At 47.2% G+C, this 26,454-nt stretch overlaps 1 long non-coding RNA gene across 1 annotated transcript in view; it reads left to right on the top strand.

Annotated features, from left to right (window-relative positions):
* Positions 1 to 26,454, top strand: part of LOC141106353 (uncharacterized) — a 110,177-nt gene that overhangs the window by 11,450 nt on the left and 72,273 nt on the right. The gene's annotated exons all lie outside the window — the stretch shown is intronic.

Genomic DNA, 26,454 nt, shown 5'->3' with positions numbered 1-26,454 from the left:
ATCATACTGCTCTCCACTGCCAACCCTCCCATCATACTGCCCTCCACCCCCTCATACTGCCCCTCCACTGCCACCTCTCCCATCATACTGCCCTCCACTGCCACCCCTCCCATCATACTGCCTTCCACTACCACCCCCATCGTACTGCCCTCCACTACCACCCCTCCCATCATACTGGCCTCCACTGCCACCCTTCCTATCATACTGCCCTTCACTACCACCCCTCCCATCATATTGCCCTCCACTACCACCCCCCATCATACCGCCCTCCACTACCACCCCCCATCGTACTGCCCTCCACTACCACCCCTCCCATCATACTGGCCTCCACTGCCACCCCTCCTATCATACTGCCCTCCACTGCCACCCCTCCCATCATACTGCCCCCCACCCCTTCATACTGCCCTCCACTACCATCTCTCCCATAATTCTGCCCTTCACTAAAACCTCTCCCATCATACTGCCCTCCACCACATCATACTGCCCTCCACTGTCACCCCTCCCATCAAACTGCCCTCCACTTCCACCCCACCCATCATACTGCACTCCACTGCCACCCCTCCCATCATACTGCACTCCACTGCCACCCCTCCCATCATACTGCCCTCCACTACCTCCCCTCCCATCATACTGCCTTCCACTACCTCCCCCCATCATACTGCCCTCCACTGCCACCCCTCCCATCATACTGCCCTCCACCCCATCATACTGCCCTCCACCCCATCATACTGTCCACTACCACCCCTCCCACTCTCACCTGCCACCCCTCCCATCATACTGCCCTCCACTGCCACCCCCTTCCATCATACTGCCCTCCACTGCCACTCCCATCATACTGACCTCCACTGCCACCCCCTCCCATCATACTGCCCTCCACTACCTCCCCTCCCATCATACTGCCCTCCACTACCTCCCCTCCCATCATACTGCCCTCCACTACCTCCCCCCATCATACTGCCCTCCACTGCCACCCCTCCCATCATACTGCCCTCCACCCCATCATACTGCCCTCCACCCCATCATACTGTCCACTGCCACCCTTCCCATCATACTGCCCTCCACCCCATCATACTGCCCTCCGCCCCATCATACTGTCCACTGCCACCCCCTTCCATAATACTGCCCTTCACTGCCACCCCCTCCCATCATACTGCCCTCCACTGCCCCCCTCCCATCATACTGCCCTCCACCCCATCATACTGCCCTCCACTACCACCCCTTTTATAATACTGTCCTCCACCACATCATACTGCCCACCACCCCATCATACTGCCCACTGCCACCCCCTCCCATCAAACTGCCCTCCACTGCCAACTCCTCCCATCATAATGCCCTCCACTGCCCCTCCTCCCATCATACTGCCCTCCACTGCCAACCCCTCCCATCATACTGCCCTCCACTGCCTCCCCTCCCATCATACTGCCCTCCACTGCCAACCTCTTCCATTATAATGCCCTCCACTGCCCCCCCTCCAATCATACTGCCCTCCACTGCCAACCCCTCCCATCATAATGCCCTCCACTGCCCCCCTCCCATCATAATGCCCTCCACTGCCCCCCTCCCATCATGCTGCCCTCCACTGCCACCCCTCCCATCATAATGCCATCTACTGCCACCCCTCCCATCATACTGCCCTCCGCTGCCACCCCTCCCATCATACTGCCCTCCGCTGCCACCCCTCCCATCATACTGCCCTCCACTGCCACCCCTCCCATCATACTGCCCTCCACTACCACCCCCCATCATACTGCCCTCCACTACCACCCCCCCATTGTACTGCCCTCCACTACCACCCCCCCATTGTACTGCCCTCCACTACCACCCCCCATTGTACTGCCCTCCACTACCACCCCCCATTGTACTGCCCTCCACTACCACCCCCCATTGTACTGCCCTCCACTACCACCCCCCATCGTACTGCCCTCCACTACCACCCCTCCCATAATACTGCCCTCCACTGCCACCTCCTCCCATCATAATGCCCTCCACTGCCACCCCCTCCCATCATAATGCCATCTACTGCCACCCCTCCCATCATACTGCCCTCCGCTGCCACCCCTCCCATCATACTGCCCTCCACTGCCACCCCTCCCATCATACTGCCCTCCACTGCCACCCCCCATCATACTGCCCTCCACTACCACCCCCCCATTGTACTGCCCTCCTCTACCACCCCCCATTGTACTGCCCTCCACTACCACCCCCCATCGTACTGCCCTCCACTACCACCCCTCCCATCTTACTGGCCTCCACTGCCACCCTTCCTATCATACTGCCCTTTACTACCACCCCTCCCATCATACTGCCCTCCACTACCACCCCCCCATCATACCGCCCTCCACTACCACCCCCCATCGTACTGCCCTCCACTACCACCCCTCCCATCATACTGGCCTCCACTGCCACCCCTCCTATCATACTGCCCTCCACTGCCACCCCTCCCATCATACTGCCCCCCACCCCATCATACTGCCCTCCACTACCATCTCTCCCATAATTCTGCCCTTCACTAACACCTCTCCCATCATACTGCCCTCCACTGCCACCCCTCCCATCATACTGCCCTCCACTACCACCCCTCCCATCATACTGCCCTCCACTACCACCCCTCCCATTATATTGCCCTCCACTAACAACTCTCCCATCATTCTGCCCTCCACTGCCACCCCTCCCATCAGACTGCCCTCCACTACCACCCCTCCCATCATACTGCCCTCCACTACCACCCCTCCCATCATACTGCCCTCCACTACCACCCCTCCCATCATACTGCCCTCCACTGCCACCCCTCTCATTATACTGCCCTCCACCCTAATATGCCGCCCTCCACTACCACCCCTCCCATAATACTGCCCTCCACTACCACCCCTCCCATCATACTGCTCTCCACCCCATCATACTGCCCTCCACTGTCACCACTCCCATTAAACTGCCCTCCACTTCCACCCCACCCATCATACTGCCCTCCACTGCCACCCCTCCCATCATACTGCCCTCCAATACCACCCCTCCCATCATACTGCCCTCCACTACCACCCCTCCCATTATATTGCCCTCCACTAACAACTCTCCCATCATTCTGCCCTCCACTGCCACCCCTCCCATCAGACTGCCCTCCACTACCACCCCTCCCATCATACTGCCCTCCACTACCACCCCTCCCATCATACTGCCCTCCACTACCACCCCTCCCATCATACTGCCCTCCACTACCACTCCTCCCATCATACTGCCCTCCACTACCACCCCTCCCATCATACTGCCCTCCACTGCCACCCCTCTCATTATACTGTCCTCCACCCTAATATGCCGCCCTCCACTACCACCCCACCCATAATACTGCCCTCCACTACCACCCCTCCCATCATACTGCCCTCCACCCCATCATACTGCCCTCCACTGTCACCCCTCCATCATACTGCACTCCACTGCCACCCCTCCCATCATACTGCACTCCACTGCCACCCCTCCCATCATACTGCACTCCACTGCCACCCCTCGCATCATACTGCCCTCCACTACCTCCCCTCCCATCATACTGCCTTCCACTACCTCCCCCCATCATACTGCCCTCCACTGCCACCCCTCCCATCATACTGCCCTCTACCCCATCATACTGCCCTCCACCCCATCATACTGTCCACTACCACCCCTCCCATCATACTGCCCTCCACCCCATCATACTGCCCTCACCTGCCACCCCTCCCATCATACTGCCCTCCACTGCCACCCCCTTCCATCATACTGCCCTCCACTGCCACTCCCATCATACTGCCCTCCACTGCCACCCCCTCCCATCATACTGCCCTCCACTGCCACCCCCCCATCATACTGCCCTCCACTTCCACCCCCTCCCATCATACTGCCCCACCCCAATCATACTGCCCTCCACCCCATCATACTGTCCACTGCCACCCCTCCCATCATACTGCCCTCCACTGCTACCTCTCCCATAACACTGCCCTCCACTACCACCCCTCCCATCATACTGCCCTCCACTGCTACCCCTCCTATTATACTGCCCTCCACGCTATCATAGCGCCCTCCACTACCACCCCTCCCATAATACTGCCCTCCACTACCACCCCTCCCATTTTACTGCCCTCCACCCCATCATACTGCCCTCCACTGCCACCCCTCCCATCAAACTGCCCTCCACTGCCACCTCACCCATCATACTGCACTCCACTGCCACTCCTCCCATCATACTGCACTCCACTGCCACCCCTCCCATCATACTGCACTCCACTGCCACCCCTCCCATCATACTGCCCTCTACTGCCACCCCTCCCATCATACTGCCCTCCACTACCTCCTCCCCATCATACTGCCCTCCACTGCCACCCCTCCACCCCATTATACTGCCCTCCACCCCATCATAATGTCCACTGTCACCCCTACCATCATACTGCCCTCACCTGCCACCCCCTCCCATAATACTGCCCTCCACTGCCACCCCCTCCCATCATACTGCCGTCCACTGCCACTCCCATCATTCTGCCCTCCACTGCCACCCCCTCCCATCATACTGCCCTCCACTGCCACCCCCTCCCATCATACTGTCCTCCACTTCCACCCCCTCCCATCATACTGCCCTCCACTGCCCCACCCCAATCATACTGCCCTCCACCCCATCATACTGTCCACTGCCACCCCCTCCCATCATACTGCCCTCCACTACCACCCTTCCCATAAAACTGCCCTCCACCCCATCATACTCCCTTCCACTACCACCTCTCCCATCATGCTGCCCTCCACCCCATCATACTGCCTCCACTGCCACCCCTCCCATCATACTGGCCTCCACTGCCACCCCTCCCATTATACTGGCCTCCACCCCACCATACTGCCCTCCACCCCATCATACTGCCCACTGCCACCCCTCCTATCAAACTACACTCCACTGCCACCCCCTCCCATCTTACTTCCCTCCACTGCCACCCCCTCCCATCATACTGCCCTCCACCCCATCATACTGCCCACTGCCACCCCTCCTATCATACTACACTCCACTGCCACCCCCTCCCATCATACTTCCCTCCACTGCCACCCTCTCCCATCATACTGCCCTCCACCCCATCATACTGCCCTCCACTACCACCCCTCCCATAATACTGCCCTCCACCCCATCATACTGGCCTCCACTGCCACCCCTCCCATCAAACTGCCCTCCACCCCATCATACTGTCCACTGCCACCCCTCCCATCATACTGTCCACTGCCACCCCTTCCATCTTACTGTCCACTGCCACCCCTCCCATCATACTGCCCTCCACCCCATCATACTGTCAACTGCCACCCCCTTCCATCATACTGCCCTCCACTGCCTACCCCTCCCATCATACTGCCCTTCACTGCCCCCCTCCCATCATACTGCCCTCCACCCCATCATACTGCCCTCCACTACCACCCCTCCCATAATACTGCCCTCCACCACATCATACTGCCCTCCACCCCATCATACTTTCTACTGCCACCCCCTCCCATCAAACTGCCCTCCACTGCCACCTCCTCCCATCATGCTGCACTCCACTGCCACCCCCTCCCATCATAATGCCCTCCACTGCCACCCCCTCCCATCATAATGCCCTCTACTGCCACCCCCTCCTATCATAATGCTATCCACTGCCCCCCTTCCATCATACTGCCCTCCACTGCCACCCCCTCCCATCATAATGCCCTCCACTGCCCCCCTCCCATCATACTGCCCTCCACTACCATCCCCTCCCATCATAATGCCCTCCACTGCCATCCCCTCTCATCAGTTTTTTTAAAATAAAATTGTAAAATAAAATATAATAGTAAAATTAGGATTTTTTCTACAGCTTACCTGTAGAATCCTTTTCTTGGAGTACATCACGGGACACAGGGCAGCCATAATAACTAACTGGGTTCTACGCCACCTATTGGTGAATCGACACTGGTAAATCACTCAAATAAGAAATCCCCCCCAATATAACCCCTCCTACACAGGAAGTACCTCAGTTTTGTAGCAAGAAATAAACTTCCCAGACAAGTGGGGAGGGATCTCTGTGTCCCGTGATGTACTCCAAGGAAAGGATTTTTTTTTTTTTTTAACTTTTTATTTATTACTGGAGACAGGTCAACAGGGATCATTACAGCATTGTAGTCATCATAACATTACAACAAAAGCATTTACATAGACATCATAAAGATACATTGGTGTGCATAGTATGAGGGTAGTCTCTGATGGAATCTACGCTGGAATTTGTGTACTCCAAATGCTCAGAGCATGTGGTGGTTCTTGAGGCGAGAGCCATTTCTATCGCTATTCCAGGTCCCCAATCTGCATCTCTATCATAATGTAGCTATTTATTGTGGATGAATGTGTAAGTTCTGTGGAGTGTCCCTTCGTGTGTCCTGTCTCCTTCCATTTTCATATTTTCTTTACAAAATAAAAACAGAAAAACAGTTCGTTCTCAAAATACGGACCAGAAATCGGGGTGAGAGTATTAGAGCAATGGGAGGTGAGGGAAAGAAAAGAGGGGAGGGGGGAAAGCATTCACGAACGTGGATCTCCCAGTTTAGTTATCTGTGATCAAGGAAAGGATCTTAAGGTAAGCTGTAGGAAAAAAAATCCTAATTTCTTTATTGTACATCACGGGACACAGAGTAGCCATAATAACTAACTGGGACATCCCCAAGCAATGCTTTTTGAGGGGTAGGAACCCATTATGACCAAAGAAACACCATCAAAACAACAGGATCTATATTGCTGCCTGCAGTACACTGCGTCCAAATGCAACATCCTCCTGAGTCCTAACATTCACTTGATAAAACCTAGTGAATGTATGCACCGAAGACCAAGTAGCAGCCTTGCAAATCTGAGCCATCGATGCTTGATGATGAACTGCCCATGAAGCACTCACTCTTCTGGAAGAGTGTGCCCTTACTGGAAAAGGCGGAGCCTTACCCTTTAATCCATACGCCTGAACAATCACTTGGCGGAAATAGTCCACTTAGATGCTGCCTGTCCCTTCTTGGGACCTTCTGGCAATACAAGCAGAACATCAGTTTTCCGCAACATTGATAAACTGGCTGATCCACTGCTACACATTCAACCTGGATGCCGCCTGCCCTTCCTGGGCTCTTCTTGCTGCACAAATCAGGATTCCTGACCTGTGCCGACAACTCAAGTAGACCCTGAGTGTCTGAACTACCTCTAGAGTATATAGCAATCTTCTGCTGACTGTGGATTAGAAGAAAAAATATAAAAGCGGATCCAGAGTCTAGTCTCGGAGGGGCACTGCCAGAAAATAAGGCTACTTTCACACTGGGGCGGGCGTCGGCGGTAAAGCGGCGCTATTTTTAGCGCCGTTTTAGCGCCGCTATTTGGCCGCTAGCGGGGTGGTTTTATCCCATTTATTTCTACTGAGACACACAGCCGCTATATCCCAATATGACATGCTGGTGCGGGTCCTTGAGTAAACCCTGCCTGCATTCTGGGATCCACACGCATGACATATTGGGATATAGCGGCTGTGTGTCACAGTAGAAATAAATGGGATGCTGGCATTGGGATGCATGTATCACTTTATGCATCCCCAAGCCAGTAAAAAACAGCCCTGCATGTTAGACGCATGCCTGCTACACGCCCTGTGTAAATGAAGCCTAAAGATGAATTTTTCTGTCATTCTATATCATCATCATTATCATGATAGTCACACAATACAGGAGCTGTGGCTCAACGCACATGTACTGTGTGATTATCATGATGATAATGATGATGATTGGTCATTGTAATATGACAAATGGAGGGGGTTAATATACTGATGTATTACTGACCAGTGGCAATTAATTAACCCCTTTGTGCTGCATTAGTGGCACTAGTGGCAGTGTTTATAAACCCCTTCATGCTGTAGCATAAAAGGGGTTAATTAACATTGATAGTGCCACTGTCATTAATGCTGCACAGAGGGGTTAATTGCCACTGGTCAGTAATACATCAGTGAGTACATTAACCCCCTCCATGTGTCATATTACAATTACCATTGTAAATTATTTAACCCCCCTCCCCTCCCCCAAAGCGTTAACCTCTTCACAAGGTGTTAACTCATTAACATAAGAATGCCCGCCGTGGCTAATTAACATAACAATGCCAGTCGTACCGAATTAACATAACACTGCCCGCCGTAGCTAATTAACATAACAATTCCTTAGCTAAGTGCTCACTCACTTGCAGTGCACTGAGCTCTGGCTACAGGTCCATCTTGTCTTCAATCCTGCCGCCTCTGAATCGTGACGTCACACCAGCCGGGACTAGGAAGCTCCTGTCGGGTGGAGATCACTCCGCCTGACAGGGAAGTGAAGTGACACTCGCACCGCTGTGCTGCAAATCTGCCAGTGTGTAGCAGCGGCCCCGGTGTCACATCACTTCCAGACCCCCATAGTGATGCCACTGGCCCCCTCTAAATGAACTGGAATATATTTTAGGCCACCTGGGACTTTGGGAGAGCCAGGGGAAGCAGAAATAAAGTCCTTGCAGCTGCATTTAGAAGCCTGGTAACGCAAATCTGGTGAGGTGACGGAGGGAGAAAGCCTTGGAGTCAGTACTATTTTCGGGGGGGGGCAATTGCCCTGTTGCCCCCCCCTGGATCCGCCCCTGCCAAGAACAGCTCCTTGCATAAAAGGGCCGCCAGCTCTGACACTTCACTTAGTGAAGTGATAGCAACCAAATAAGCCATCTTCTGAGATAAGGGACTAACAGTCTCCCAATTCGTTCAAAAAATGGCATCTGCAAAGACAGCAAAGAGTAAATCCCAGTCCCAAGGACACAAGAGTGGCCTGACATGTGGGACCATCTACGCTACATGCTGTATGAAGTATGAATCCAGGAGTGAGAAACAATGGCCTCTGGAAAAAATGGATAGGGATGAACTCGAACCCTAATGGTACTTAAGGCCAATCTCCTTTCCCCTACTGATTGGAGAAAGATAAGAAAATTTCCCACTCATATTGCTATGAGTGCCACTTCCTGGCTTCCCCCAGGAAAAAAATATTTCCAAGTCCTGTAATCGAGGTTCCCTGAATCCAGCTTCCAGGGCTCAACAGTGTGGAGATGCAGGACTCAAGACAATTAGGTCCCGCTGGACTGGGAGTGTTCAAGGAGCGACCCCCGCAAGACTCGCTATGTCAGCGTACTAAGCCCTCCTAGGCTAATTGAGCTAACACTATTATCAGTGTTACCACCTCCCGGATTCTTCGCAAAAGGTGTGGGAGAAGTCAAAACAGAGGGAAAGCATCAAATAAGGGAGAACTGGTCCCTAAGGTGTTACCAGTGCATCTGCCCCTATTGCTGGTGGGACTTTCATCACAGACAAAACTGTTCCCACTTGCTGTGGAACTTGAAATCTATTAGATCCACATGCAGAGTTCCCTCTGCCATTATACTATACCTGGAATATGTACTAGTGATAGAGACAGCACTTGTTGTACTCAGACAGAATGTTGTTCACCTTCCTGAGCCGTATGACTCCTGGTGGTTGATATATATGCCTGCAGAAGCATTACCCCTACAACTGGTTTGTCTCAACATCCAGAGCAAGGTGTACATGCCAACAATCAAAGATATTGATGGGCAGTACTTTCCCCTGTGGAGACCAAGTCCACTGAACTATAGCCACCTTTAAACCAACTGGAGAAGATGGCATCAGTGGTTATCTTGCCCATCTCTTCTCCAGATCTTGAACCATCAACCAGCAATCTTAGCTCTGTAATACCCCGGGAACAGAGCCGTCTGGCAATACAATGCCTGAAATGTCATGTTCCAGACAGAGAGAATGATCCTCTACCAAAGACCTGGAGTAGGACTCTACGTAGGGAACGTGCCTTGACCTAGATACAACTTCCTCCTGAAGAAATGTATCAAAGGAAAATCTGGAACAGACTACTTCCTGAACAAAGATTATTGAGGTAAACTGAGATTGGCACATCTGCGTTTTCAGCAATTCAAGTACTGGGCTGGGAGCTTTGTGAACCTTCGGAGCCAAGGCTGTATCCTGGCCTAGGCCGACAAGGCCCAGTCCTAGGGCAGCACTTTGCAGGGGAGAAACACTTTTATTTTTCATTTTGGATAGAGTAAGGGAGGGTTATAGCCCCTGTCAGTTTATTTTTTAACATTCCTGTCCCATTGCAGAGATTTCCCTTCACTTCCTGCCCCATAGCCAAACAGGAAGTGAGAGGAAATCTATGAAAATTAAGGGAATCCATTGCTCCCCCCCCACAGGCCCTCAGAACTAGTGTTCCCACTCGAAAATTTTAGGGCGGGTCTTAAACAGCAAGGGGTGTGGCCTTGACAGGAAGGGGTGGGTCATATTTAAACTAGGGGGTGCACGAGTTTAGTCAGGCCTAGGGCAGCACAAAAATACACTACTGCTCAGAGTTGTGGCCAGCCCGAAGAGCAGAGTCCCAAAAAAAAATACTTTGGCTGCAATTTGGAAAAACCCTTCATGAGCCTGGAAAAAACGGAACATGAAGATATGCGTCATTGATGACTATAGACCCCAAAATCTACCTCTTAGAGAGGTCAACACTAAATGGACAGAACCTGAAACAGAAGGATGTCCAGAAGCTTAAGATCTTACAGTGCCTTGCATTATTTCATTACGGGTTCATGTGAGAGGCGGATGCCTACAGAAGGGGCGTATTTTGTAATGATGGGCAGTGCTGCTAAGATGGGGGGCAGAATTTTTCACAAAACTCAAACACATCTCCTAAACAAATATATCTCTGCTATTCTTCCTACACCAATCCCGGGAAATTAATCGGGGACGAGCTCCGATCGGGACAAGGGTCCCAAAATTGGGATTGTCCCGGGAAAATCGGGACTGTTGGCAAGTATGTGTCACATGTATGTATGCAACATCTATGCAAAACATGTGTTTATTCAAGCATGTGTTTAGGCAACAAGCTTGCAAGCATGTACACTATGCTGCACTCCCCCCATACTGGTTTTTACTAGTTTAGCACCTGTTCAACTGAACCAGGCCCCAAACTATTTTTGTGCCAAATGCACAGGATTCTGGAGACCCAACACTTTAAAGTGCACTGCTAGGGGTGTATTGACTTTCCCGGATTAAACAGTAAGTAAGCAGTATATAATCATGACTTGTCTGGCCACATATTTCTCCCATAGTAAGTACTTACACTTCACTAGTATCCATGGGCTGGTATTATGTCTCCAGAGGCCTAACCTGGTATTCCCAGGACGACATGGCTTTAATATGGCCGCCCTTCCACTTCCTGCCTATATCATAATAGGCCATACTGAACGACTTGCACCCTCTAGTGGCTGGAGGAGAAACAGCAGCCCACATGACTAAGAAGTACACAGCATGATTAAACAGCACACTGCCCCCAGTGGCCACTGGGAGAACAGACAGTCAGATCTCTCTCTCTCTTTTTTTTTTTTAAAAAGAGAAGCTTCAAAGATGCAGACTTACCATTCCCGCTGCAGGACTCTGAACATAACAGGAGTCCAATCTTCACCCATCACGGCAAGCTTTTTCATAAAAGACCTTCAGAGACTGGGTCCCCCTTAATCTGGGGTCCACCCCCCTGGACCTGTATAGCACAATGCAGGAAAGCACCTTGGTCAGAACAAACACTGCACAGGTTTCCATTACGCAGGGTCCTGCACCATAAGGCTGCATTACTGGCAAAACCTCAAAGAATCTTCTCTCCTTCCAATGAGACTCGGGTACCATCCATTTTGGCTGATAGCTTTTTCGAATGGATCCGAATGAAGTCCATGATTCCTAATAGAACTGTCCAGACCTCCAAGTATGCTCCAAGGAGCACGTCACATCAGTGACCATCCACCTAACAGACACTGGCGAAAAAACTGGAGGTACTTCCTGTGTAGGAGGGGTTATATAGGGGAGGACTTCTTGTTTGATTGATTTACTAGTGTCCAATGTCCATTCACCAATAGGTGGCGTATAACCCAGTTAGTTTTTATGGCTGCTCTGTGTCCGTGATGTACGATAAAGAAAAATAATAAAAATAAATAAATAAATAAAAATGAAAAACTACTGCACCCTGTACACAGCTCATGCCACAACTCTGCACACTGCACGCAGCTCATGCCACAACCCTGCACCCTGTACGCAGCTCATGCCACAACCCTGCACACAGCTCATGCCACAACCCTGCACGTAGCTCCTGCCACAACCCTGCACCCTGTACGCAGTTCATGCCACAACCCTGCACCCTGTACGCAGCTCATGCCACAACCCTGCACCCTGTACGCAGCTCATGCCACAACCCTGTACGCAGCTCTTGCCACAAACATGCACCCTGTACGCAGCTCATCCTACAACCCTGAACCCTGTATGCAGCTCATCCTACAACCCTGAACCCTGTATGCAGCTCATCCTACAACTCTGAACCCTGTACGCAGCTCATCCTACAACCCTGCACTCTGTACATAGCTAATCCTACAACCCTGCACTCTGTACATAGCTAATCCCAGAACCCTGCACTCTGTACATAGCTCATCCCAGAACCCTGTAGTCTGTACTTAGCTCATCCCAGAACCCTGCACTCTGTACATAGCTCATCCCAGAACCCTGCACTCTGTACATAGCTCATCCCAGAACCCTGCACTCTGTACATAGGTCATCCAAGGACCCTGCACTCTGTACATAGCTCATTCCTGCACTCTGTACATAGCTCATCCCTGCACTCTGTACATAGCTCATCCCTGCACTCTGTACATAGCTCATCCCAGAACCCTGCACTCTGTACATAGCTCATCCCAGAACCCTGCACTTTGTACATAGCTCATCTTACACAGCAGGGTATACAACATGGTACAGGGCACATAGCAGGGTACGGGGCATATGACATGGTACAAGGCAGTGCAGGGCACAGGCCACACAGCAAGGTACAAGACACGGGCACACAGCAGGGTACAGGACACGGACACACAGCAGGTTACAGGGCATGGGCATACAACTGGGTACAAGACATGGTATACAGGAGAGTACAGGGCACGGGTATACAGCAAGGTACAGGACACAGTATACAGCAGGGTACAGGGCACGGTATACAGCAGCCTGGCCGGAGAACCTGTTGTTGTCACAGGTAGAGGGAAAGTTGTCACCACTAATGGACCATCCACCTTGTTACCAGGGACCACAGTGAGTAGCTGAAGCAAGTACCAGAGCAGTATTCTCACCAACCGGGGATTGTGAAGAATTGGGAAACTTCAGCAAGGTGTCAAGCCAGGGACCCAGCCAGCGGAGGTGACGCTTGCAGAGCAGTCTTGTGTGCCAAGCCAGGGACCGAGCAGGCCAGTGGGGTGACGCTTGAGGAGTATCTGTGAATGCCAAGCTAGGGACCCAGCAGGGACGCGAGGGTGACGTTTGAGGAAGATACTGAGTGAAAAGATTGAAAGAGCTCAGGGGATCCAGTGGCAGTGGATCAGCAAGTCCAGTGAAAGACTGGGAGCTCAGTTGAGTGAAGATCTACAAGAGGAGATTGTAGAGGAAGTAAAGAAGTTTGTTACAACTTGTGTTAGAAACTGTTACAAGACTGTTGCCATAGGAGACAGCAATCTTACACATGCAGATGTGTCCGGCTGGGTGCCTTTCCCTGCATTGCTGTCTACCTATAGAAGTCTCGGAGTCTGCCAATTAACATTGCAACCATTTAAGGGTGTCCTAGCCCTAAACCCTCTCTCCCACAGTTCTGTTTAAGAGATAATAAATCTTTTTGCATTCAAGAAATGTCTGGCGCCCATGAATCTATCTTGCATTACACCCACCATGCCTTGTAGCCACTCTACAGAGAATAATCAACGATTTTGGGAATTACTGAGGCCTCAGAATTAATTGGCAAAAGTCTGTATTAATGCCCCTATTTCAAAACATAGGAGACGACTGGTCTCATTCTCCGCTTAAAGTGGTAGATTATTTTAAGTACCTAGGAATATACATCACACTCCAATCAAAATAATGTATAGTAACTAAGGTTAATCCCCTGATGAATTACATTAGGGAAAAGCTGGAAGCTTGGAAGAGACTAACAATATCAGTAGTGGGAAGAATTGGATTAAATCAAATGATCCTTTTGCCGAAATGTATATATATTTTTTCGCGTTCCCTGGTCATTATCCTTAAGCTCCTATTTAAAAAATGACACTCATATTTTATAAGTTTCCTATGGGCTGAGGGAAGATGCAAATTGAAATTAACGACATTACAAAGGCCAAAGTCAGATGCTGGATTTGCCCTCCCAGATATTTATCTATATTACTTAGTGGGACAATTGAAACATCTAAGGACATGGGTGACACAAGATCACAGAAATGGGGTGGAAAGACACTTATTGGAGATACTACAGGTGGAAAACCTAATTATCGGATTGGAAGCCCAAACTATTTGTTTACCTAGAGTAAAGATACCCATAGTCACATTGGCTAGAGCAGTATGGAGAGAGGTAAAAAAAATAACAGGATACCCCCCTAGAGACTCCTATGTGGAATAACCCCTCTTTAGATCACTTGAGGATGTCTCCTGATAATGAATTTTGGAGGAAGAGAGGAATAATTACATTAAAACAGATATATGACCATAGAAATCTGTAGACATTTGAACACCTCAGTCAACAATATGATATTCCCCATACTTTTTTTTACAAATACTTACAGCTAAGAAATATGGTTCAGGCTCAGTTTGGGCATCAAGACCCTAAAGATTCCAAATATCAATTAATAGGTATATTGCGATCACAAGGATAAAAGGGTTTAATATCTGTTTTATATTCTCAGTTGTTGAGGGCTAAGTTAAGTGGTATAATACTTAAAATAAGAGATAAATTGCGGGATGTGCTCCCTGACGGGATAGAGAAGAAATGGGGCAGAATTTGACCTTCACATGTCCCGCCATTAACAACAAGCTAATCCAATTCTATATAATTCATCAAACATATCTTACCCCTCAGAAAATGTATAGAATGGGAAGAATGACCTCAACTGATTTTAATCTATGCCATTACCCAGAGGCAGATTTTATACATTTGATGTGGTCATGTCCTGAAATAGCTGACTATTGGCAACAAGTGGTAGATAAATTAACCAGCATTATTAATAAGGAGGTACCATATACCTTGAGAGTATGTGTACTGGGATTACTAGAGGTGAAAGAGTGGTCGGAATATAACAGGATTATGTTACAAGAAACATTATTTATGGCACGTTAACAAATATCATTAAGATGAATGCAACCAATGGTCCCAACTATAAACCAATGCATTAGAGCAGTTAACCAGATAATACCATATGAGAAGATAATGTATGAGCACAGAGGGGTACCCAATAAGTATTATAAAATATGGGATTCGTGGTGTAACTCCCCAATGACTTTGGATTAAAAAGAAATATAAATTGAATTGAATCGTTAGAAGGAAAAGAAATTAATGTAAATCTAAGGTAAAAAGGTGAAGTTGCTTTGAGGGTGTAATAAGGTAATAATGTGGGAACTGTATTAATGTTATATTGAATGGTGTAGCTAAAAAAAATTGACGTGGAATTACTGTATTAAGAATTGTATACATGTGTTTGATGTAAACTTATGCAATAAAAGTTTGGAGAAAAAAAAGCATGGTGGTGGGAATGTCATGGTCTGGGGCTGCATGAGTGTTGAAGGCACTGGGAAGCTACAGTTCATTGAGGGAACCATGAATGCCAACATGTACTGTGACATACTGAAGCAGAGCATGATCCCCTCCCTTCGGAGACTGGGCTACAGGGCAGTATTCCAACATGATAATGACCCCAAGGCTCCAAGATGACCACTGTCTTGCTAAAGAAGCTGAGGGTAAAGGTGATGGACTGGCCAAGCATGTCTCCAGACCTAAACCCTATTGAGCATCTGTGGGGCATTCTCAAATAAAAGGTGGAGGAGCGCAAGATCGCTAACATCCACCAACTCCGTGATGTCATCATGGAGGAGTGGAAGAGGACTCCAGTGGCAACCTGTGAAGCTCTGGTGAACTCCATGCCCAGGAGGGTTAAGGCAGTGCTGGAAAATAATGGTGGCCACACAAAATATTGACACTTTGGGCCCAATTTGAACATTTTCACTTAGGGGTGTACTCACTTTTGTTGCCAGCAGTTTAGACATTAATGGCTGTGTGTTGAGTTTATTTTGCGGGGACAGCAAATTTACACTGTTATACAAGCTGTACACTCACTGCTTTACATTGTAGCAAAGTATCCTTTCTTCAGGGTTGTCACATGAAAAGATATAATAAAACATATACAAAAATGTGAGGGGTGTACTCACTTTTGTGAGATACTGTATATATATATATATATATATATATATATATATATATATATATATATATATATATATATATATATATGATAGCCACATTATCTTAGTCCATCAGGGGTTAAATCCTTTAGAATGTGATCCCTATTTATATTCCCGGAGGGTAGCCATTAGGTTGACTGATGAAGGGGATGCTCTGTGTTCCCGAAACACTGTTCCCAGCATTCCATTCAATTGGATCCAAGCAGGAAATGTCTACAGCTGTGGCTCTGTGTGGAGCTCTCGTCCATTACTGGCAGTCCCAGCGTCTCTCCTAAGCAACGGTGCCTTCCAGAGCGGCTGTGCCGGCTGTGTTGATCCATCCATCCATGGCATAGGACTTTTCCCCACAGTGATATATTTACCACCTCCCTCTGCTTGTTAATGCATAAATTATTGTTTTTAATTATTGATTTAATAAGTGACATACTGCATGTGGTGGCTTGGCGCCTCTCTTTTCTCATTATTTTTTCAGACCTTGGTTTCCCAAGCCTGATGTGAAGAGGCTGCATCGCAGTTTAGTGTTTATTGTCTACTGTAGTTGGCACTACACCTCTGGAATATAATACATTTTTTAAAATATTTTTATATACAGTTAACTTCAATATTGCTCCTTGTATTCTTTTATGACAACTTGCAACATATGATCACTTCCATTCATCTTAGTATTGTGGTCATTCCCCAGAGCTCATTTAACTATTATATTGTTCTACCTCTCTTTGGTTGTCTGTGACCAGCCTTAACAACCCCTCACCCTGTCCGGTATCTAAATCATCAGTGTTGTACAGGATAACCTGGGACTCTTCAGTTAGTGATATGTCCTTTCCTGGCATTACCACTGTGGGATTTTCTGATGACCCTTTCAGAGGTGAGTAAGCTTTAAGGATCCTAGTAGACAACATCACTTTGATTGCCCAATGCCTGCAAAATCTAGACAGATCTTGCCTTGTCAGGCTTTAGCCGTAGAATCTAACTGTCACTTTTGGCAAGGGTAACCGGCCCTCACTGTGGATAATTACTACACAAGCTTGCCCCTATTTCACAATCTTCAATGGAAGAAGACTCCAGCAGTGATACAGTGATCCTATCTTCATTATCAAGAAGAAATTATCTCTGCCCTATTGTACCATGAAGGCCCACCAGAAAGCATTATTGTTCCCAGTGTCCTTCTTAAACAGGCCTCTGTATAGGTAACTGTTTCCACCGTTACCATACTTCTCTACATTATTCATGAAGTATGGTAAACATAATTCTCAATTCCTGTCATTTACCTCCACACCCCTTATGCCACTGCACTAAACTGTACATACTGCTGCCTTCTCTGGAAATGACCCTGGCCTATTATACGACCATGCCTCTGCCTAACGCTAAACTGTACATACCTCTGCCCAGGGGCGTTGATAGGTCTACAAAAGATCTGGGGCTAGAGCCCATAGCAGTGTAGTAAAGAAAGTCATACGCTTGGGTGCGCATACACATGTATATACAGTAAAATACGTGTGTGTGTATATGTCCCCAGGGAGCCCCCCACTTACATCAGGGTCCCCAGAGAGCCCCCTTACATCAGGGTCCCCAGAGAGCCCCCCTTACATCAGTGTCCCCAGAGAGCCCTCCTTACATCAGGGTCCCCAGAGAGCCTCCCCTTGCATCAGGGTCCCCAGAGAGCCCCCCTTACATTAGGGTCCCCAGAGAGCCTCCCTCTTAAATCAGGGTCCCCAGAGAGCCTCTCCCTTACATCAGGGTCCCCAGAGAGCCTCCCCTTGGGGACCCCTGCAGAGACTCGGGGCTATGGGCCGTTTATTGACCACGTTTTTTGCCTGCCTCTTGGACTGATCTTTTACCCTGCTACTGGAGTAGTGGGATTTATAACACAGGGATCTCACATATGTGAGGGGCTTCAGAATTGTTTTTCTGGATGAAGAAAACACTTTTTTTGGTTTCTCATTCCTGGATTAGAGTCTGGAGACTTCAAAGAGATTTGGGGGAGAGAAGCCTCTACCCATCCCCATTATTTCCTGGCCTTCTACCTGTACCAATGCTCTCCTGTGGACAACTGCACTACTAAACCATAGGTAAACATTTGTTTACCCTTTGCTCAGCAGAATGTATTTTGGGGTGCAATTCTTGGTATGAACATGCTATGTGCTAGAAATATGAAGGGCCTTCAAAAATGTAATAGGTTGTCAGGAAATTAGATGTGTAATTTATGTCCCTAGAACACCTGACAGTGCTCCTTGGATGTTGGGCATCTGTATGTGGCCAGGCTGTTTTCATTTTTTTCCCATATTTTCCAAAAACTTGTGGAAAAATGACAAGTTCAAAAGACTAATTATGCCTCATAGATTACACATTGGGGTGTTTGCTTTCCAAAATGGGGTCATTTTATGGCCGTTTCCATTGTCCTGGTGCTCAAGGACCGAGAACGCCTGGAGGTGCTACTTGCTGTTGGGCCTCTGTATGTGGCCAGGCTGTGTAAAAGTCTCACACATGTGTTCGCCATACTCAGGAGGAGTAGCAGAATGTATTTTGGGGTGTAATTTGTGGTATGCACATGCTGTGTCTTAAGGCCCGTACACACGATCGGACTTTTTGACAACAAACATGCAAATTAGTTGTTTTGGAGCAACATCCGACCGTGTGTACGCTCCATCGGACAGACTTTTTCTGTTTCCATCGGACTTTTGTTGGCTGTGCGAACGGACAACAAAAGTCCGATGGAGCAAAGTCCGATCGTGTGTACACAAAAGCATCGGACTTTTGTACAAACTACAGTACGTGGCCGCGAGAATGTTTCCAGCGCGAACCCATCGTGCTGGTTCTCGGCGACAGGGTACTGTACATCTCGTGCTGGCTGCAATAGCAAAAACACATTTTGTGGCGAGCGCGAGAGGGAATTCCCCTCTGGGGGCATGCCAGGCCCTTAGGTCTGGTATGGATTTTAAGGGGAACCCCCTACGCCGAAAAAACGGTGTGGGGGTCCCCCCCAAAATCCATACCAGAACCTTATCCGGGGCATGCTGGGACTGTGAGGTCATAAGGGGGCGTGGTCAGGTCTTCCTATGACCATGCCCTTTTATGACCTCACAGTCCCAGCATGCCCCAGGACTGTGATGTCATAGGGGGCGGGGTCACCGCCTATATAAGTCATAGCAGAGCGCACAGACAGCATTACAGCCGGAGAGAGCATTGTGTCAACATCTCTGGAAGAGAAGAGGGAAGAAGACGATCCAGATATCCGGGCTCCTCCGCTAGAGGAGGCAAAAGAGCAGAAGATAGCGGAGGAGCCCGGCAGAAAGAAGAAGGCACCGGACAAAAACCAGAGAGCACAGAGACGACACCGGAGAGAGGGAGAAGAGGCATGATCGACCCCCGAAGTCGGCAGAAGACCCCCGAAGTCGGAAGAAGACCCCTGGAGCTGCCTAATAAATTACTTTTAAAACCTGTGTAGTGTGTTTTTTTTATTGACACTTTTTTCCCTAGGTGAATGGGTAGGGGTACCATGTACCCCATACTCATTCACATCGGGTGGGGGGCCGGGATCTGGGGGCCCCCTTATTAAAGGGGGCTCCCGGATTCCAATAAGCCCCCCGCCTGCAGACCCTGACAACCAACGGCCAGGGTTGTCGGGAAGAGGCCCTTGTCCTCATCAACATGGGGACAAGGTGCTTTGGGGAGGGGGTGCCTCAGGACGCCCCCTCCCCCAAAACACCCCCCATGTTCAGGGCATGCGGCCTGGTATGGCTCAGGAGGGGGGGCGCTCACTCGTCCCCACCCCCTTTCCTGACCGGCCGGGCTGTGTGCTCGGATAAGGGTTTGGTATGGATTTTTGGGGGACCCCCAGGCTGTTTTTTTGGCGTAGGGGGTTCCCCTTAAAACCCATACCAGATCTAAGGGCCTAGTATGCCCCTGGAGGGAAACCCATGCCGGTTTTTTATTTAAAATTTGGCGTGGAGTTCCCCCTCAAGATTCATACCAAACACAATGCCTGGCATTGGCGGGGATCCAAGTCGGATCCCCGCACCAGTGTGGACCCGGCTCACAAGGTGTCAATCTCACCAATAAAAGTGGCGAGATTGACACAATATCAGACAACAATACAGAAGTTGACCAAAGGGTGGTGGTAAAGAGCTAAAAAAAACACGTGATTTGGTTAAAGTTGGCTGGAAAAGTCCTGTCGTCTGTATGCAAGACAAACTTCTGGCCAACGCCCTTTGTACAAAAATCCAAGGGAAAGTTTGTATAAAGTCCTATCGTGTGTATGGGGCTTTAGAAATATCTTGGACAACTTTCTTTCCACATTTTCCAAACACTTGTGCAAAAAAATGACATGTTCCAAAGACTCATTATGCCTCATAGATTATATGCTGGGGTGTTTGCGTTCCAAAATGGGGTCATAAGAAATAACCTTTAATATGACAATTTTGGGGGAAAAAAAATCTTTATTTTGCAAAGAATTGTGGAAAAAATGACAACTTCAAAAAACTCACCATGCCTCTTACTAAATAATAAATATTAAACATTCGAATGTCTACTTTCCTAAAAGGGGTCATTTGGGGGGTATTTGTACTTTGCTGGCTTGGTTGTGTCTCAAGAAATGAGGCCATCAGTACATCATGTGTAATCAGGTGTGATCAATTTTCAATGACTGCCAACATAGCTTGTAGACTCTATAACCTTCACAAAGGCCAAATAATATACACTTATTTGGGTTATTCTTACCAAAGGTATGTAGCAGTATAACTTTTGGCCAAAATTTGTGAAGAAAAATTACTAATTTGCAAAATTTTAAAACAGAAACGAAGACAAATGCATTTTTTTTAACAAAATTTTCAGTCTTTTTTCATTTATAGCGCAAAAAATAAAAAACCCAGTGGTAATTAAATACCGCCAAATGAAAGCTCTATTTTTGTGAAAAAAAGGACATAAATTTCATATGGGTACAGTCTTGCATGACTGAGTAATCATCATTCAAAATGTGAGAGCACTGAAAGCTGAAAATTGGCCTGATTAGGAAGGGGTTTTACATGCCCAGTGGGCAAGTGATTAAATGTTTGTTACATAGTTAGTCTGGCTGAAAAAAGACACAAGTCTATCTAGTTCAACAACTTGTGATTTTATCAGATAAAAATATGTTTTCACAACTTGAAAGCCTCCATTATGGGCCCAACAGAATATGTAACATGAAATTATAGAAACTTTATCATCCCTCTCTGTCACTCTCCTCATTTGAGGCACACTGCATTTGTCTTTTCTCTCCAATTTCTCTAAGAATAGCTGTGATCTACCAGCCCCCTGGAGCGGTATCAACCTTTCTCTGCCTGGCTAATCTACTTTCTCTCTTCTGAAATCCCCACAATCATTCTCTGTGACTTCAACATCCCTGTTAATACTAACACTATTGCTGCTTCCAAGTCTTCTCAGTCTAACTTCCTCCTTTAACCTGAAGCAATGGATACATGCTACTCAGACAGCAATACCCTTGACATTGTTTTCTCCTATCTATGCACACCGTGCAACCTCTCCAACTATGCGAACTCCCCGCAAAATATATTCCCATGGACAATAAGTTTAAAAGGTTAAAAATGAAAAAATGAAACGGACAAAGTTAATAAAAGCTATAAATAATAAGAAAAGAGCTTTAAAAAAATATATAAAAATGAAGGAACACTATCACCGTTTAAATTTTACAACGAATATAACAGAACATGTAAAAAGGAAATCAGGGACTCAAAAATTCAAAACGAACGACAGATTGAAAAAGATAGTAGGACAAACCCCCAAAAATTCTTCAAATATATTAATAGTAAAAAGGTCAGGTCTGAGCATGTAGGCCCTTTACAAAATAATCTAGAGTGAATGACTGGGGACAAAGAGAAGGCAAATGTATTAAATACTTTCTTCAGCTCTGTGTATACAAAAGAGCATGGGGGAGCTCATGTCCATAATGGGGGTAGTAGTGACACAGCCACAAATGATCCACAATGGCTAAAAAGTGATAGGGTCCAGAAATATTTAGACAGAATAAAGGTGGATAAAGCACCTGGACCAGATGGCATCCACCCATGGATCCTAAAAGAAATTAGCTCTGTCATTTCAAAGCCATTGTATATCATTTTTAGGGACTCGTTAATGATTGGAACAGTACCATTGGATTAGCATAGGGCCAATATGGTGCCTATATTTAAAAAGGGATCAAAGTCTTCACCTGTTAGCTATAGACCAGTTAATTTAACTTCTATAGTTGGGAAGATACTGGAGAGTTTAGTAAAAGACCACATAGATGAGTTCTTGCTGGAAAAAAATATTTTAAGCAACAGACAGCATGGATTCATGAAAGACAGAAGTTGTCAAACAAATCTGATTTCTTTTTATGGGGAGCTAAGTAAAACCTTGGACAGAAGGGTGGCTGTTGATGTTGGCTACTTGGATTTTGCAAAAAGCATATGACGCAGTTCCCCTCACACGGCTAATGTGTAAGGTAAGGTCTACAGGTCTGGAAAGATCGGTTTGTAAATGGATAGAAAACTATCTAGAAGACAGAATTCAGAGAGTAGTGGTAAATGATTCCCGACCGCCTCATGCAGATATACTGCGGCAGAAGGGCACGTACAGGCAGAATCACGTACCTGTACGTTGCCCTTTAAGAGGCGGCTTGTGGGCGCGCCAGGAGCTCCGTGAGTCGGATCACGGGTCCCGCGGACTCACTGTCCGTGGGGATACCCGCGATCGTCTCACGGAGAGGAAGGACGGGGAGATGCTGATGTAAACAAGCATCTCCTTGTTCTGCCTAGTGACACTGTCACTGATCACAGCTCCCTGTGATCGGGAGCGGTAATCAGTGACGTGTCACAGATAGCCACGCCTCCTAACAGTTAGAATCACTCCCTAGGACACACTTAACCCTTCCCTAGCCCCCTAGCAGTTAACCCCTTCACTGCCAGTGTCATTTTTACAGTAATCAGTGAAATTTTATAGCACTGATCGCTGTAAAAATGACAATGGTCCCAAAAATGTGTCTAAATTGCCCGATGTGTCTGCCATAATGTCGCAGTCACGATAAAAATTGCAGATTGCCGCCATTACTAGTAAAAAAAAAATATTTATAAAAATGCCATAAAACGATCCCCTCTTTTGTAGACGCGATAGCTTTTGCACAAACCAATCAATAAAAGCTTATTGCGATTTTTTTTACCAAAAATATGTAGAAGAATACGTATCGGCCTAAACTGAGGGAAAAAAATTTTTTTAATATATTTTTGGGGGATATTTATTATAGCAAAAAGTAAAAATAGTGCGTTTTTTTCAAAACTGTTGCTATTTTTTTGTTTATAGCTCAAAAATAAAAACCGCAGAGGTGATCAAATACCACCAAAAGAAAGCTCTATTTGTGGGAAAAAAAGGACGTCAATTTTGTTTGGGAGCCACGTCGCAGGACCGCGCAATTGTCAGTTAAATCGACACAGTGCTGAATCGCAAAAAGTGCTCTGGTCTTTGGCCAGCGAAATGGTCCGGGGCTTAAGTGGTTAAGCTGGATACACACTATACAATTTTCTGTAGATTTTTTCCTTCAGATTTACCAAAACCATATAATACGAAGTCAAACCTTATGAGTTTAAATTTGTATGCAATCAGGCAGGCCCTTGCACTACATGGTTTTGGTAAATCTAAAGGAAATCAGACAACAAAAGTTGTATAGTGTGTATGGGGTCTTACTCTGAATGGTCTAAGGTTATCAGTAGTGTACTCCAAGGTTCAGTGTTGGGACCCTTACTTTTTAATATAAACGATATAGGGTCTGGGACTAAAAGTACCATTTCAGTGTTTGCAGATGGCACCAAGCTATGCAGTGGAATACTGTCCTTACAGGATGTCTCCAACTTACAAGCCAACCTCAATGCACTGTTTAATTGGGCAACTATGTGGCAGATGAGGTTTAATGTAGATAAATGTAAAGTTATGCACTTGGGGGCTAAGAATATGCATGCATCATACATACTAGGGGGAGTACAACTGAAGGGATCCATAGTGGAGAAGGATCTGGGGCTTTTGGTAGATCATAAGCTTAATAACAGCATGCAATGCCAAGCTGCGGTTTCCAAAGCAAGCAAAATCTTTTATTGCACAGGTGTCAAACACAAGGCCCGCAGGCCGAATCCGGCTCTCCAGGCCATTTCATGTGGCCCTCGCACTTCTCCTGCAGCTGCAGGAGAGCTCCAGCCCTCCTCTAGTCCTCCTAAAGACCCTTACTTTCTGCTTTCAAGCAATGCATCCAGCTTCTTCCCAGCAGCAGCATAAGGAAAGGGAGGTGTACTGTGATGTAAGGGGGACTCAACTTCTGATGGTTGGGTGGCTCTTGACATCTAATGTAAGGGTAGGGGATGCACTGGGCATCTAATCTTACAGATACAACCGCCCTTTTTGAGGGCAATCATAATGCTGATGCAGCCCACGATGAAATGTAGTTTGACACCCCTGCTTTATTGTATTGAGAGGTATGGACTCCAGAGAGAGGGTAGACGAGCTTCCGTAAGTGGGGAAGGGGACCTGTCAAAAACAGGTCCCCGTTACCTCCTCCCCCCTGAAAGGTGTCAAATGTGGAACCGGAGGGGGGTGGAGACAAATAAGCGAAAAGTCCACTTTTAGGTGGAACTGTGCTTTATATAGTTACAAAAAAAGACACAAGTCCATCAAGTCCAACCTATGTATGTGATTATATGTCAGTATTACCTTGTATATCCCTGTATGTTGTGGTCGTTCAGGTGCTTATCTAATAGTTTCTTGAAACTGTCGATGCCCCCTGCTTAGACCACCGCCTCTGGAAGGGAATTCCACATTCTTGACGCTCTTACAGTAAAGAACCCTCTAAGTAGTTTAAGGTTAAACCTCTTTTCTTCTAATTTTTAATTCTTCTAAGATAAGCATACGTGTTAACCCATAAACTAGATGGGTGTTAACACAAGGAAAGAAAGGGACAGGGGAAGGGAAGGGAAAGAAGAGTTAATTAGAGTCATAAACATGTAGTCAAAACCCACCCATATAGTTTAAACAGAGTATGTCATGGAGTGCCAACCCTGGTTATATAATGGAAAAGGAAGAGAAATAGTTGTGGGCGTTTAACGGTCACCTCCAGAACATATATAGTATTACACAAAAGTATAAAAAATATATAATTTACTGTAAATAGAAAACAATATATAAAAAATAAATACATATATAGGGGGAAAGGGAATCTAATCCTCTATAACAAAAGACAAGAATGCATAGACAAAACATATTACATAAAAGCAAGCGATAGCCGACATGTTTCGAGGTTGATATATATATATCCACTTCTTCAAGGCTTGGTTGCTATGTAATTTAATCAAAATCTGTATCCGAAATAAAAGATACATATACACATATAAACAAATCAATACACAATCCATATATTAAATATATATAATACTCCTAAAAGGGGGAAAAGAAGGGGGGGAAGGGGGAGGGAGAAACAGGGCAGGGGCAAGGGGCTGGGGGGGGGGTGAAAAGATTTGTATATATACCCCTAATGGCCGTCTGAGGCATTCGGACTAAGGGGACACCAAACAGATAGGACACACCATGAGAAGAGTCCACGCAGCATGGACGGTGCTTCCAGAATATAAGACTATTGAGGTCGTCCCTAAAAGGGTGAATCCAAATTAGTAAAATGATAGTATCAGAAATTAGCCATAAACATCAAGCAACAATAAAGACCACTAAACTAGAGAGAGAAATAGGTGCCTAAAATTGCATCACTACGAATAGTGGAATCTGATTTAACAAGGTATCTGGGGAATCCAACAATTTCCATGTATAGGTATTTCTAAAGGCAAGCAGAACATACATGAATAGAGTTAGCAAGGGCCAGAAATTCAAACCGGCAACGGTGTATTAAACTCAAAATAGAGCTTTTCAATACACCACTGAAACTAGGCTTACCTGCAATCCTCTGTAGACAACAGTGGATTACGAAATCCCACACGTATGACTACCCAAACGCAGTAAAGTAATAGGAGACACTCCCTGCAGCATGGACTCAGCCAGACGTGCAGTGAGTCTAGGTCTCCGAGGATCCTGCACCCCAGCATGGAGCCCC

The sequence above is a fragment of the Aquarana catesbeiana genome, linkage group LG08 (genome assembly GCF_042186555.1).
Source record: "Aquarana catesbeiana isolate 2022-GZ linkage group LG08, ASM4218655v1, whole genome shotgun sequence".
Classification (NCBI taxonomy): Eukaryota; Metazoa; Chordata; class Amphibia; order Anura; family Ranidae; genus Aquarana; species Aquarana catesbeiana.
The sequence above is the reverse complement of the archived record's forward strand: the minus strand, read 5'-3'. Positions and strand labels throughout refer to the sequence as shown.